This window comes from Macaca nemestrina, chromosome 10 (assembly GCF_043159975.1).
Source record: "Macaca nemestrina isolate mMacNem1 chromosome 10, mMacNem.hap1, whole genome shotgun sequence".
In the NCBI taxonomy this organism is placed as follows: Eukaryota; Metazoa; Chordata; class Mammalia; order Primates; family Cercopithecidae; genus Macaca; species Macaca nemestrina.
The window spans coordinates 107,892,516-107,904,445 of NC_092134.1; the positions used below are offsets into that span (position 1 = coordinate 107,892,516).

The 11,930-nt window shown below is 38.1% G+C and overlaps 1 long non-coding RNA gene across 3 annotated transcripts in view; it reads left to right on the forward strand.

Annotated features, from left to right (window-relative positions):
* Nucleotides 1-5,820, forward strand: part of LOC105496898 (uncharacterized) — a 108,372-nt gene extending 102,552 nt beyond the window's left edge. Inside the window, exons 4-6 of one of the 3 annotated variants that reach the window (XR_011608574.1) lie at nt 868-1,003; nt 3,928-4,044; nt 5,360-5,820. This is a non-coding gene — a long non-coding RNA (uncharacterized lncRNA). The remainder of the gene's footprint in view (nt 1-867; nt 1,004-3,927; nt 4,045-5,359) is intronic. The other 2 variants (XR_011608575.1, XR_011608576.1) reach the window with 2 other exon arrangements.
* The last annotated feature ends 6,110 nt before the right edge of the window (nt 5,821-11,930 follow it).

Below are 11,930 nucleotides of genomic sequence, written 5' to 3' on the forward strand. Positions count from 1 at the left end.
TGTTGGAATGACTTTAGAATCAGGCAATAGGTATAAGCTAGAAGAACTTTGAGGAAAATGTTGGTGAAAATCTAAACACTATTTTAAAGATTGTGAGTAGAAATCTGATGGCTTTTGAGGAGGCTGCCAATGAGGGCTTAAAGAAAGTGAGAATATTATTGGAAAGATACCGTTAGAAAGGGAGTCCTGCTAAGCAGTGGTGGAAAGTTTTGTGACATTTTTTTTCCGGTGGTAATGTGGAAAGTAGAAAATGTACCTAAGTGCTTTAGCTAAGGATTATTTCCAAACAGAGAGATGAAGATGTACCAGATTTCTTCTTGCTCTATACAGTAAATTTTAAAAGAAGAGAGATAAGGTAAAGTGTGGCTTGTTAACAAGGAACCAGAATTTGATAATTTTGAAGATTCTCCAGGTGGCAAACAATATTACACATAGGAAATGGCTTCAAGATCAAATCAAGGGCATGACAGGGAATATTTGATCTAGGGGTAAAGCTAGAAATAAAGGGTAGGACTCTATAATTCATGGGAAGACCTTAAAAAAAGGCAGTATCTCAGAAAACTGTTCCGTCAATAAGTCTTCTTAAAAGCCTAATAGTATTGGCCCTCAGAATTTTCAGCAAAAGGTCAAAGTAAAAGATTAACAAAACAGATTTTGGGGTTAGCTTTTGTTTAATAAATATCAGTATGATTTATAGAAGATCCACATGTTTTTAAGAGAATTATATTGTTATAAATTGAGCTAAAAGGGAAAGAGGCAGACAATAATATATGTACAAGCCATTTAGACCTCAAAAACTTTATAACAGCAGACATTGGCAATATTTTGTGGTATTTTTATTTACTATTTAATGTCACACTCCTTCAGGCACAAAGATACTCACAGGGCAAGTGTAGATCCTCACAGGTGCCTGGGGCATGAGGGGCACAATGTGTCCAGCTTCAACTCTCCTTATGCCGAGGCCAAGCCCACACTGCAGATGGAGGGCAGTAGTGGTTCCTAGGTAAGACATGGGAGTGGACAGCTGAGAACCTCTCCTAGGGAGGTGGGGTGGTGGCAGGAAGTGGGATTAAATGTGGGCCAGGGATGCAAGTGTATGTTTCATTGTCCTGTCAAACTTCATTTACAAAACAAAAAATTTAATAACAAATTTATTTTATTTTATTTTTGAGACAAGGTCTCACTGTCTGACCAGGCTGGAGTGTAGTGGCATAGTCATAGCCCACTGCAGCCTTCAGCCTTGACCTCCCAGTCACAAGTGATCCTCCTGTCTCAGCCTTCTAAGTAACTGGGACTATAAGAGTGCACCACCATGTGTGACTAATTATTTTTGTATTTTTTTTTTATAAAGACAGGGTCTCACAATATTGCTCAGGATAGTCTCAAACTTCTGTGTTCGATCAATCCTCCCACCTTGGCCTCCCAAAGTACTGGAATTACGGGCATGAGCCACACTTCTGTATGACAAATTTATTAAGAATATAAAGATATTGACCACAGAACACTAAATCCAAAGTGTGAGGTCCCCTCACAAAGAGCAAATGATGGCACATTTGTTTGTGTGTTCGAGAGAAGAGGAACAAGGAGAAAACCATGGGGCATACCACAGTTTATTGAGTAGAAATAAGTATAACAAGAAGACTAAAAGGATTGGTCTGAGAGATTGAGGCAGAATCCAAAAAAGGGTAGAAGCAGGAATAACAGTGAATTGAGATTTTCCAGGAAAAGATAGTGTTTACTGGTGCTTAATGCTGCAGAGTGGTTAAATAAAATGAGTACTGATTCTTGCCAGAAGAACTACCGCAGAGTCATGATATAAAAGCTTAATTGAATGGATTTTATGGGTAAATGGGCATATCACAGAAGTAGAGATAGCTCATGGAAACTGTTCTTTTAAGTTTGACTATGAAAGAGAAAGATATAATCCTAATCCGAGAGGGGCTTGAACATGTTGTTGACTGTAGGGAAGAGACCACTGGAGAGAGAGCCTAAAAATAAAGGTAAGGGAATAGTGGATGGAGAAAGAATCTAAAGCAAGGAAAATGTTGGATCCCACAGTGTAGTGTTTTTTGTTTTGTTTTGTTTTGTTTTGTTTTTTGAGACAGCATCTTGCTCTGTCATCCAGGTTGGAGTGCAGTGGTGTGATCGAGGCTCACTGCAACCTCAACCTCCTGGGCTCAAGGGATTATCGTGCCTCATCCTCCCCAGTAGCTGGAATTACAGGTGTGTGGCACCGTGCCTGGCTAATTTTTATATCTTTAGTAGAAATGGGGTTTCACCATGTTGGCCAGGCTGGTCTCAAACTCCTTACCTCAAGTCATCACTCCACCTTGGCCTCCCAAAGTGCTGAGATTCTAGGTGTGAATCATAGCACCCAGCCCACAGCATGATTTTTAACAAACAAAAAAGAGAGCACAGGTTTCCGTCTGGTACAGATTCCTTTTTAAATATGTGGTTAGGAATTTGAATAAATCTAACTCGATAATGTTAATTTTCCTGAAGGACCAGAAGACAAAATCATTTTCTAACTATGAAAGGGATGAGGATATGGTGAGGAGCTTTAAAGGGTTATTAACGTTTTGGAATAGCCATATTGAGGAATTGAGGAGGGGATTAGGATCTATTCAAAAATTGACAAATAGTACTGTGGCCCAGCTGATTTAGAAAACATGCTAGTGGAGGTACCACTGTTTGAAGAAATGAACTTGCACAAAAGACAAGTAATATAAGGCATTTAGAATTTACAAAATACTGGGCCGGGTGCGGTGGCTCACGCCTGTAATCCCAGCACTGTGGGAGGCCGAGGCGGGCAGATCACGAGGTCAGGAGATCGAGACCATCCTGGCTAACACGGTGAAACCGCGTCTCTACTAAAAAAATACAAAAAATTAGCCGGGTGCAGTGGCGGACGCCTGTAGTCCCAGCTACTCGGGAGGCTGAGGCAGGAGAATGGCGTGAACCCGGGAGGCGGAGCTTGCAGTGAGCCGAGATCGCGCCACTGCACTCCAGCCTGGGTGACAGAGTGAGACTCCGTCTCAAAAAAAAAAAAAAAAAAAAAAAAGAATTTGCAAAATACTGAAATATATGACACAGGTTAAAAACAAGCAGAAAAACAAAGTAAGGGAAAGCACCACAGCAAAAATCTTTCCTTAGATTGTATTAAGCAGACACTTGGATGCCAAGTGACCCCATCTCTAGCATAATAATATAAAAGGGAAAAAATTATGGATTCTTTGTTCCCTGACCTGGAGGATTCCTCAATTCTAGCAAGCTTCCTAACTTCGGATGCAACTCAGGAGGATTAAAAAATGTTCCCGGAGGCTGTGGCCATTCAGTCACCTTACATTCTTATCTGGTGAAGAGTCTGTTGTTTCTAGTCTACTTGAACCGAAGTGAATGTAATATTAAACTAAATCAGAATTGTCATTTTTACCAAATTCAAATACAGATGAGCCCCCTATCATGTAGCCTAGCTTAGATGAATAGAAATGGAAGCCAAGACATGAAGAAGAGGTGGACAAGAAGACAGTGGGGTGACTAAGTGTTGGAGAATTTCATGAGGTAGAGAAATAGCTATGGACAGAATGAAGAAGGAAGATTTCCAGGGGAAGAGAAATAGGTGGCCAGAATCTGAATTATAGTTTAAGATTTTAGGAAGTGACACTTAATGATAACATCCATAGCGTTTGGCTGCTGAAATAAAAGAGACATAAAAAATTACTAAAATTCTAGAGGTCAAAAAGCAAAAATCAGAGTATTTCATATAAATTGACCACATGAATATTGACTCAGGGTGCTAAAACTTCCTTTGGTATTTGGAATTTTTTTTTTTCATTGTAGCCTAGATTTTTCTTAAAACCTAAGTAAATGAATAGACAAATACTGAAATGTTTTCTGTTAGTCTAATTTCCTCTATTTCCTTTTCAGGAGCAAAGCCAGGAAAAATTGTTATAATTTCTAAGTCAATACAAAAATCCCTTATTCTTGGCCCATGGAAACAACATAGCACACATCTAGGACTCATGATCTTCATTATTCCATAAGGTACCCTCAACTTATTATTTCTTTTTCTGTCTTTCTTTTTCCTCTCTTTACTATTATCAGATATTTCCTCTGTATTATGCAGGCTTTACTTTTTCTAGTACTCCAAATCCCAAATTTAACCCTTTAGGAGTCATTTTCTAGATCAGATTTATGACTGCAATGCTCATATATTCATTATGTATACTTTATTACCACTTACACTTTTTTGCAAAATTAAGAAAAATACCATTTTTATTTACACAAAATATGTGTTTTGATTTACTTTTTCTCTTACAATTGCACCCAAACTATTAAGATTTATAACCTCATCTTATTTTCTCATGCCATAGAACTGCTTAAACATATTTTTCTCACATTCTCTGTAGGGAGGCTGAGGGCATATTTGTCAATGATATTTTCTGTCCTTTTTATTGTGTTTGCCATCTCCCTTGCTGTCATTTCAGCATTATTAATGGTGAACTACAGCACCAAAAGAGGTCAGGTCCAATACTTACGAATGTTTTGATTGCATTTCATTTTCATATGGATCTCTGTCAGAAAAGTCATTTTTCCAGGAGCTAGATCAAATTATGCCAACTAATTTAAGCCTTGCTCTTTCACACTATCCCACATATTCTCCTTTTTTTCTGAATGGAACTCCTTATTTCAGTCTGGTTAATCACTGGACCATTTATTGAATAAACATTGACCACCTCCTGCCTGCCAAACCCTTGCCAGCACTGGGAGTATAAAGGGAAAGATAACACAGATCCTCCCTCAAAGAGATCTCAGTTTATTAGGGAAGACCAATATGTAAACAAGTTTTTGCAATACAACTTAAATGCAGTTATTAAAAACATTGTTGTATCATGATTATTCATATAATTATGTTCTTTCTCCCAAGAGATTATATGCTCCTGCGGGCAGCAATTTCTACCTATTCATTTTGGATCTGAGAGTGTTTAAGCATAGTCTCTGGCCAGTGGTAGACACTCTCAGTAAGTGATGAGAATCCACAAGGCTCCTCCAATTCTACCCTTAATTAAACAGAATTTATTAATATTTTAAATATAAATCAGCTTTCTAAACATGTTTCATTACCATAGAGGCATATATTTCTACCATTATGATTCAGCAACTATACTCCTAGTAGGAATAACTGCTGCAGTGGGTACACTGCCTCTATTTCTTCAGCACACTTTGTCTGTATCCCATCACCTTCTGCCTCCCAGCCCAGGCTATATGTGCCATTATGGGCTTCCTTTTCATCCAGGCCTCAGATTGTAGATGGTTTTCAGGTCGGATATCTTACTCTACCCAAATCTTCCATTTACAGGTCATCAGACCTCTAATTCTACAACAGCTCTAATGATGGGAAACACAATAGTTGCTTCTCTGCTTTCATTCTCCCCACACAATGGAATCTACTCAGAGTGGCCAGGGAGCCCTGCATCTTCAATAACTGAAGTCATCTGTGGCCTATAGTAGTTAAATGAAAGAAGGAATTATAAGGCGGTCTCTTCCATTTCCAGACAGTTCTAATTTTTATTCAAGGTTTTAAAATTTCAGAGTAAGAATAGACTCTAAATAATATTCCACTACTTTATAATAAAAGTAAAATCTGCACTTGCTAAACAATTAAAATGTTACAGACAGCTATCAAAAGACAGAGGGGATCTTTTCCTCACACTTGGCTACATGAGGAGTGATTTTCCTCTAGGGACAACACTGATTCTATTTTCTCCTTTACTCATTCTGCTCTTGAAAAGACAAAGTGACCTGTATTGATAAATATGGCCGGAATGAATGGCATGTTTGGCTTAATTCTACCCTCCTCTTTCCTCTTTGGGTCTTTCCATCTTCAAGGAACAGACTGTTCATCGGTTCTCAGGGTGGTTACTCCTGCAGGTGGAAAGGGGTTGGAATGGGAATGGGATTTACCTGAGTAAGCTGGTTCTGAGATTCATTTAGCAGATATATTTGAGCCTCATATTCAACAACTTCCCCATATGGACATTTATCTATGTGAAAGTGGGATTTTTTTTTCCTTCATTATTATTTTGTTTCTCAAATTGCTGATGGCTTTGTATAAAGAAGACATCTGTTATCTCCCAACAATGATAATAACTCACCCAATCTGTAGTCCTCTTTCTACATTAAGGAATAATATGTATTCCCTTCTAAGAAAACAATACACAGATATGTATTTATATTTATATCAATTTTTATATACAGGTGGGATCAGTAGGATTATATCATTGATTCTGTCCATTATTAAGCTGGTTCTGAGATTCATTTAGCAGATATATTTGAGCCTCATATTCAACAACTTCCCCATATGTACATTTATCTATGTGAAAGTGGGATTTTTTTTTTCCTTCATTATTATTTTGTTTCTCAAATTGCTGATGGCTTTGTATAAAGAAGACATCTGTTATCTCCCAACAATGATAATAACTCACCCAATCTGTAGTCCTCTTTCTACATTAAGGAATAATATGTATTCCCTTCTAAGAAAACAATACACACATATGTATTTATATTTATATCAATTTTTATATACAGGTGGGATCAGTAGGATTATATCATTGATTCTGTCCATTATTGTAAAATAATTCATTTTGCGTGGCATATTATATCTTAGTGAGCTTTCCATAACACTCAATGTATATCTATAGCACTTTACTTTTTGTTGTTGTTGTTGAAATGCAATTCCAAACTTGGTTTTGTAAAACCGTCTTGAGGGCAAGTGGTACTAAAAGCCCTTTCCTAGGCTGCTTCTCTTTTCTTATCCTATTGCATATGGCAACTTATCTTCTCTAATTACCTCTTCCAAACACTTCTTTTTAATATCTCAAACATCCTCCGAAGCTATAACAATATTATCACTACAAAGATTCCCTCTGCAAACTATTTTATGCCACTCTTCAAGCAATGTCAGAATAAAGGAAGAGCTCTTTAAGAGTAGGATCCAGATTTTATGCATCTTTGCATTTCTTATCACAAAGACAAGAACATGAAAGTATGCATTTCCTTCAGAAAAACCTTATAGATTGCTTAATGCAGCATTTTCTCGTCTCTTTGTACTTTCAAGACAACTTTAATGTAGACAATATTAAAATTGCTAAAAAGCATAAATGAACCAAATACAATTGTACCTTAATCACAAGATCCATATTGCATTGGAAGAAACTGCATCCATCTGGGAGTAATACACAGCTTTATGCCTTACACTCACAGTCCTATGGGTAGGACTGGGTTTCAGATCCATGTTATTTAACATGGACTATTTCAGATCCACGTTACCTTCAAAGGTGTTCCTGATCTAGGACTGGAAGTAGGGATTTAATAATTTTTTGTTCATTCTAAATAACTTTTCAGTAAGAAGGTTGAGTCGAGGAGATTTCAGGGAGATAATTTGGAGACTATTTAGAAAGGCTCTGTGCAAATAATATCAATAGTAACATCAGCAGACATTTTTTAGTACCATTTAATAATTGTATTTAATTCTTACTCTCCCTTTTAGGTGTTTTATATTAATAACCCCCCTCTAGGACAGAATTTATTAGTTCTCTTTTTATGAAGGAGACAATAAATCTCAAAGACTTATTGCTGAATTAACAAGGGACATAGTCAAGATTTGCACTTAGGTTTACCTGGCTCTCCAAATTCATTCTGTTTGTATTGGAGAACAGAACAGTAAGCCGCATGTTAAAAATAAATTTAAGAAATTATGAAAGAGCTCCATGGATAAAGAAGAGAATCAGATAAAGTTAAAAGTTTCTATAATTTATGTGAAAATCCATTAGTTTAGGGCCCAGCAAAGCACTTCACACAACTTGACATTTAATAAAGGTTTGAGACTTCCCCTTTTCATGCCTGTATCATTATTAGCAGCAAATATTTAAATGCTATGAAATGTTTTTCCAAGAGGGGAATATCAAACAACAAATTTTAAAAACATTTTTGGAGTAATGTGTAAGGCACTGAAAATACAATCCTGAATATGAAAACTATCTCTGTAGTTAAATAATTTAAAAACTCATAAAAAAGATTAGAGGCATATCCTTTTAAAAAAAATCTCCATTTTACAACTGAGATGACAGAGAAGCTCAGAAGAGGCTGTGACTGTAAGAGAGTATTTCACAGAAGAGATGGATTTTGAGTTGAACCTGGAAAGAAGAAGAGCATAGCAAAGGCATGGGGCAAGGTTGGGAGAACTAAGACGTGTTTGAAGGACAATTTGGATACAACAGAGGGAAAATTCATGTTGGGAGTAAAAGAAGAAAGATACAAAGAGGTTGACATACCTTTTTATCCCTTTTAGGATTCTCCCTGGTACCCAGAATACATCTTCTGTTTCTTTCCTCTCTATTGTCCTTGGTATATGACCAAGAAATTTAAACCAATTTGTGTATCATGATAAGCAAAATACCAGAAAGTTAGCTAAGCTATGAAAATTATATAACCTAGTTCCAAAGCTAACCACAAATGACTTTTGGATTTTATACTATACTCCATTATTCATTCACTCTGTCTTCTCTACTATGAAGACTTTGGAGAAGTGCCTGTGTATTACAAATGAAAAGATTTCCAAAGAGAAAAAAATTAAAAAAAAAAATGAAAACAACAAGTAGCTGCTTTCTAACACCACCACTGTATTCTCATACAAGTATCAGGCACCTCTTTTTTTTAAGCTTATCATTTTGTGAAACACTTGCTTATAGAATAGTTTCTTTGTGGCCTCACATGTTGTAGTAATTAGGAACAGTAGTTTCCGTTCAGGAGAGCATGAGGTAATGATGGCTTTCTGGAAGCAAACTCAGAAATAGTCACTGTGCCCAGCAGAACTCAAAACAGGCAGGAAAGAACTCAGGAACCACACAGGCAGAATCCTTACTTTTGTTGTATCTGTTAATGGGAGGTATGTGTGTGTATGTTGGGTTGTGTGTATAGGGATGGGAGTAGATTTCACTTACAAAAGCAAAACTACAATAAAAAACCATTTTTCATTGTGGAAGGAAAGTTTTACATCAGATTTCTGCTTATCCTGGCATAGGAGACTGAGAGAAATTTAGTAGAGAATCTTTCACAACACTGGCTTTATGCTCTCACCTGATCTCACAAAGCACATTTCAGAAACCCAGATGGGAGCTTTTAACCCCTGGTGTGCATAATCAGCAACATGTTTAAAGGGATATATGGCCCCTTGCCTGACATTCCTTTATTCTATTGACATTGATTGATTTAGGCTTTTGAACTGTCCTCAGTCTCCAGCCCCAAAATCAAAGACTTCTCTCTGTCTCAGTGTTGAAGCACATTTTTGAATTGAAGAATCATGAACTCCTAACCGTTTTTGCCTCTTTTCCGCATTAAAATTTTAAAATTCCCCCTTAGGAGGCATTCAACACTGTTGCTGTCAAAATAATTGTTGTATAATTCCTTTTCAGGATTATTTATTGAACTGACATTTCAGTATTTTCCTTCCTCTTTCAGAAATTGATCACAGTGTGTCACAGAGACTCAGATAATACACGGTGCACATTGAAATACACATTTATTGATCTAGCGTATTAAACGTTGAGAGGACGAATATACAAAAAGACAGTGGCCAGCCTATTTGACAATAGAATTCTGACCTACAAGTTCTAAAGCAACTAGTCCAAAATAGTCAGGACTTGGTCAATAACTACCAGCTTTCCTAATGTTTGCTTCCTTTTCCAACTCAGAGCCAGAGAAAGCCAAATATGCTCCTCTAACCAATCACAAAAGGTGCTGACTTCCACTGCACCTGCCTTCAGCTTGCCCAATGTTAACTATCTCCAAACTGCATTCCTGAAGACTTCCTGTCTTTTATTATAAGGCTTCCCCACTCCCTGGCCTGACCTTGAATTTACATCAAATTCAAGTGATGTGGCTGACTGCCATAATATAGCAAACTCTGAATAGATAGCCTCTGTTTTTTCTCACTTGAGTTGTCTTTGTTTATGTCCAAAATGTTGTTAACTTAAGGACCTGAACCTATAAGGTCAAACAGCCCTGTAGGTACCTTAGAACACATATTAGGTCTTGAAAATAACTTTCAGGCAGCAAACATGAATTGCTCTTGTCTATCTGCCTTAGAAACAATTAGACTAAGGGTAGTAAGAAATAGAAGCCAAGTTATATTGTTACTCTAACTTGTGTTGATTTCTACTTACATCTTTTTAAAAATATTTTTTATTTTGATAAATGTTGGGGAAACAGGTGGTATTTGATTACATAAATAAGTTCTTTAGTAATGATTTCTGAGATTTGGGTGTACCCATCACCCAAGCATTGTACACTGTATCCGATGTGTAGTCTTTTATCCCTCACTTTTCTCCTACCCTTTCTCCCAAGTCCCCAAAGTCCATTGTGCCATTCTTATGCCTTTACATCCTCACAGCTTACACACTTAGCAGCTGGCAGAACCCCCACATTGGCTCCCTGACTGGTAGGGTGAGAGCTTTTATGGTGGGAAAGGCCAAATGGAAGCCATTCAAGCTGTCTCTACCTAGAAAAATAGTAAATCAAACAATATCGTATCCCTGTAGGGATTGTGAAGATTAGTGCCACCAGCAAGGACTTGAAAGACACAGGGGTGATGATTCCCATCATATCCCTGTTCAACTCTCCCATTTGGCCTGTGCAGAAGACAGATGGTTCTTGGAGAATGACACTGAATTATTGTAAGCTTAACCAAGTGGTGACTCCAATTGCAGCTGCTGGACCAGATGTGGTTTCATTGCTTCAGCAAATTAGCACATCTCCTGCTACCTGGTATGCAGCCATTGACTTGGCAAATGCCTTTTTCTCCATTCCTGTCCATAAGGCCCACCAGAAGCAATTTGCCTTCAGCTGGCAAGGCCAGCAATATACCTCTACTGTCCTACCTCAGGGGTGTATCAACTCTCCAGCTTTGTGTCATCATCTTATTTGGAGATTTTTTTTGCTTCTGAAAAATATCACACTGGTCCATTACAATGATAACATTATGCTGATTGGATCCAGTGAGCGAGAAACAGCGAACACACAGGATGTATTGGTGAGACATTCTCATGCCAGAGGATGGGAAATAAATCTGACTAAAATTCAGGGAACTTCTACCTCAGTAAAATGTCTAAGGGTCCACTGGTGTGGAGCCTGTGGAGATACTCCTTCTGAGGTAAAGGATAAGTTGCGGCATTTGGTCCTCCTACAACCAAGAAAGAGGCATAACACCTAGTGGGCCTATTTGGATTTGGGAGGCAATACATTCCTCATTTGGGTGTGTTACTCTGGCCCATTTATTGAGTGACCTGAAAGGCTGCCAATTTTTTGTGGGGTCCAGAATAGGAGAAGGCTTTATAATAGGTCCAGGTTACTGTGCAAGCCTCTCTGCCACTTGGACCATTTGACCCAGCAGATCCAATGGTGCTTGAGGTGGCAGTGGCAGATAAGGATGTTGTTTGGAGCCTTTGGCAGGATCCCCTAGGTGAATCACAGCAGAGGCCTCTAGGATTTTGGAGCAAGGCCCTACCATTTTCTGCGGAAAACTACTCTCCTTCTGAGAGGCAACTCTTGGCCTGTTATGGGGCTTTGGTGGAAACTGAATGTTTGTGTATGGGTCATCATGTCACCATGAGACCTGAACTGTCCATTATAAACGGGGTCCTTTATGACCCATTTAGCCATAAAGTGGGTCATGCACAGCAGCATTCCATCACCAAATGGAAGTGGTATATACGTGATTGAGCTCGAGCAGGTCCTGAAGGCACAATTAAGTTATAGGAGGAAGTGGTTCATATACCCATGGTATCCACTCCTGATACCCTGCCTTCTCTCCCCCAGCCTGCATCAGTGGTCTCATAGGGAGTTTCCTATGATCAGTTGCAGAGGAAGAGAAT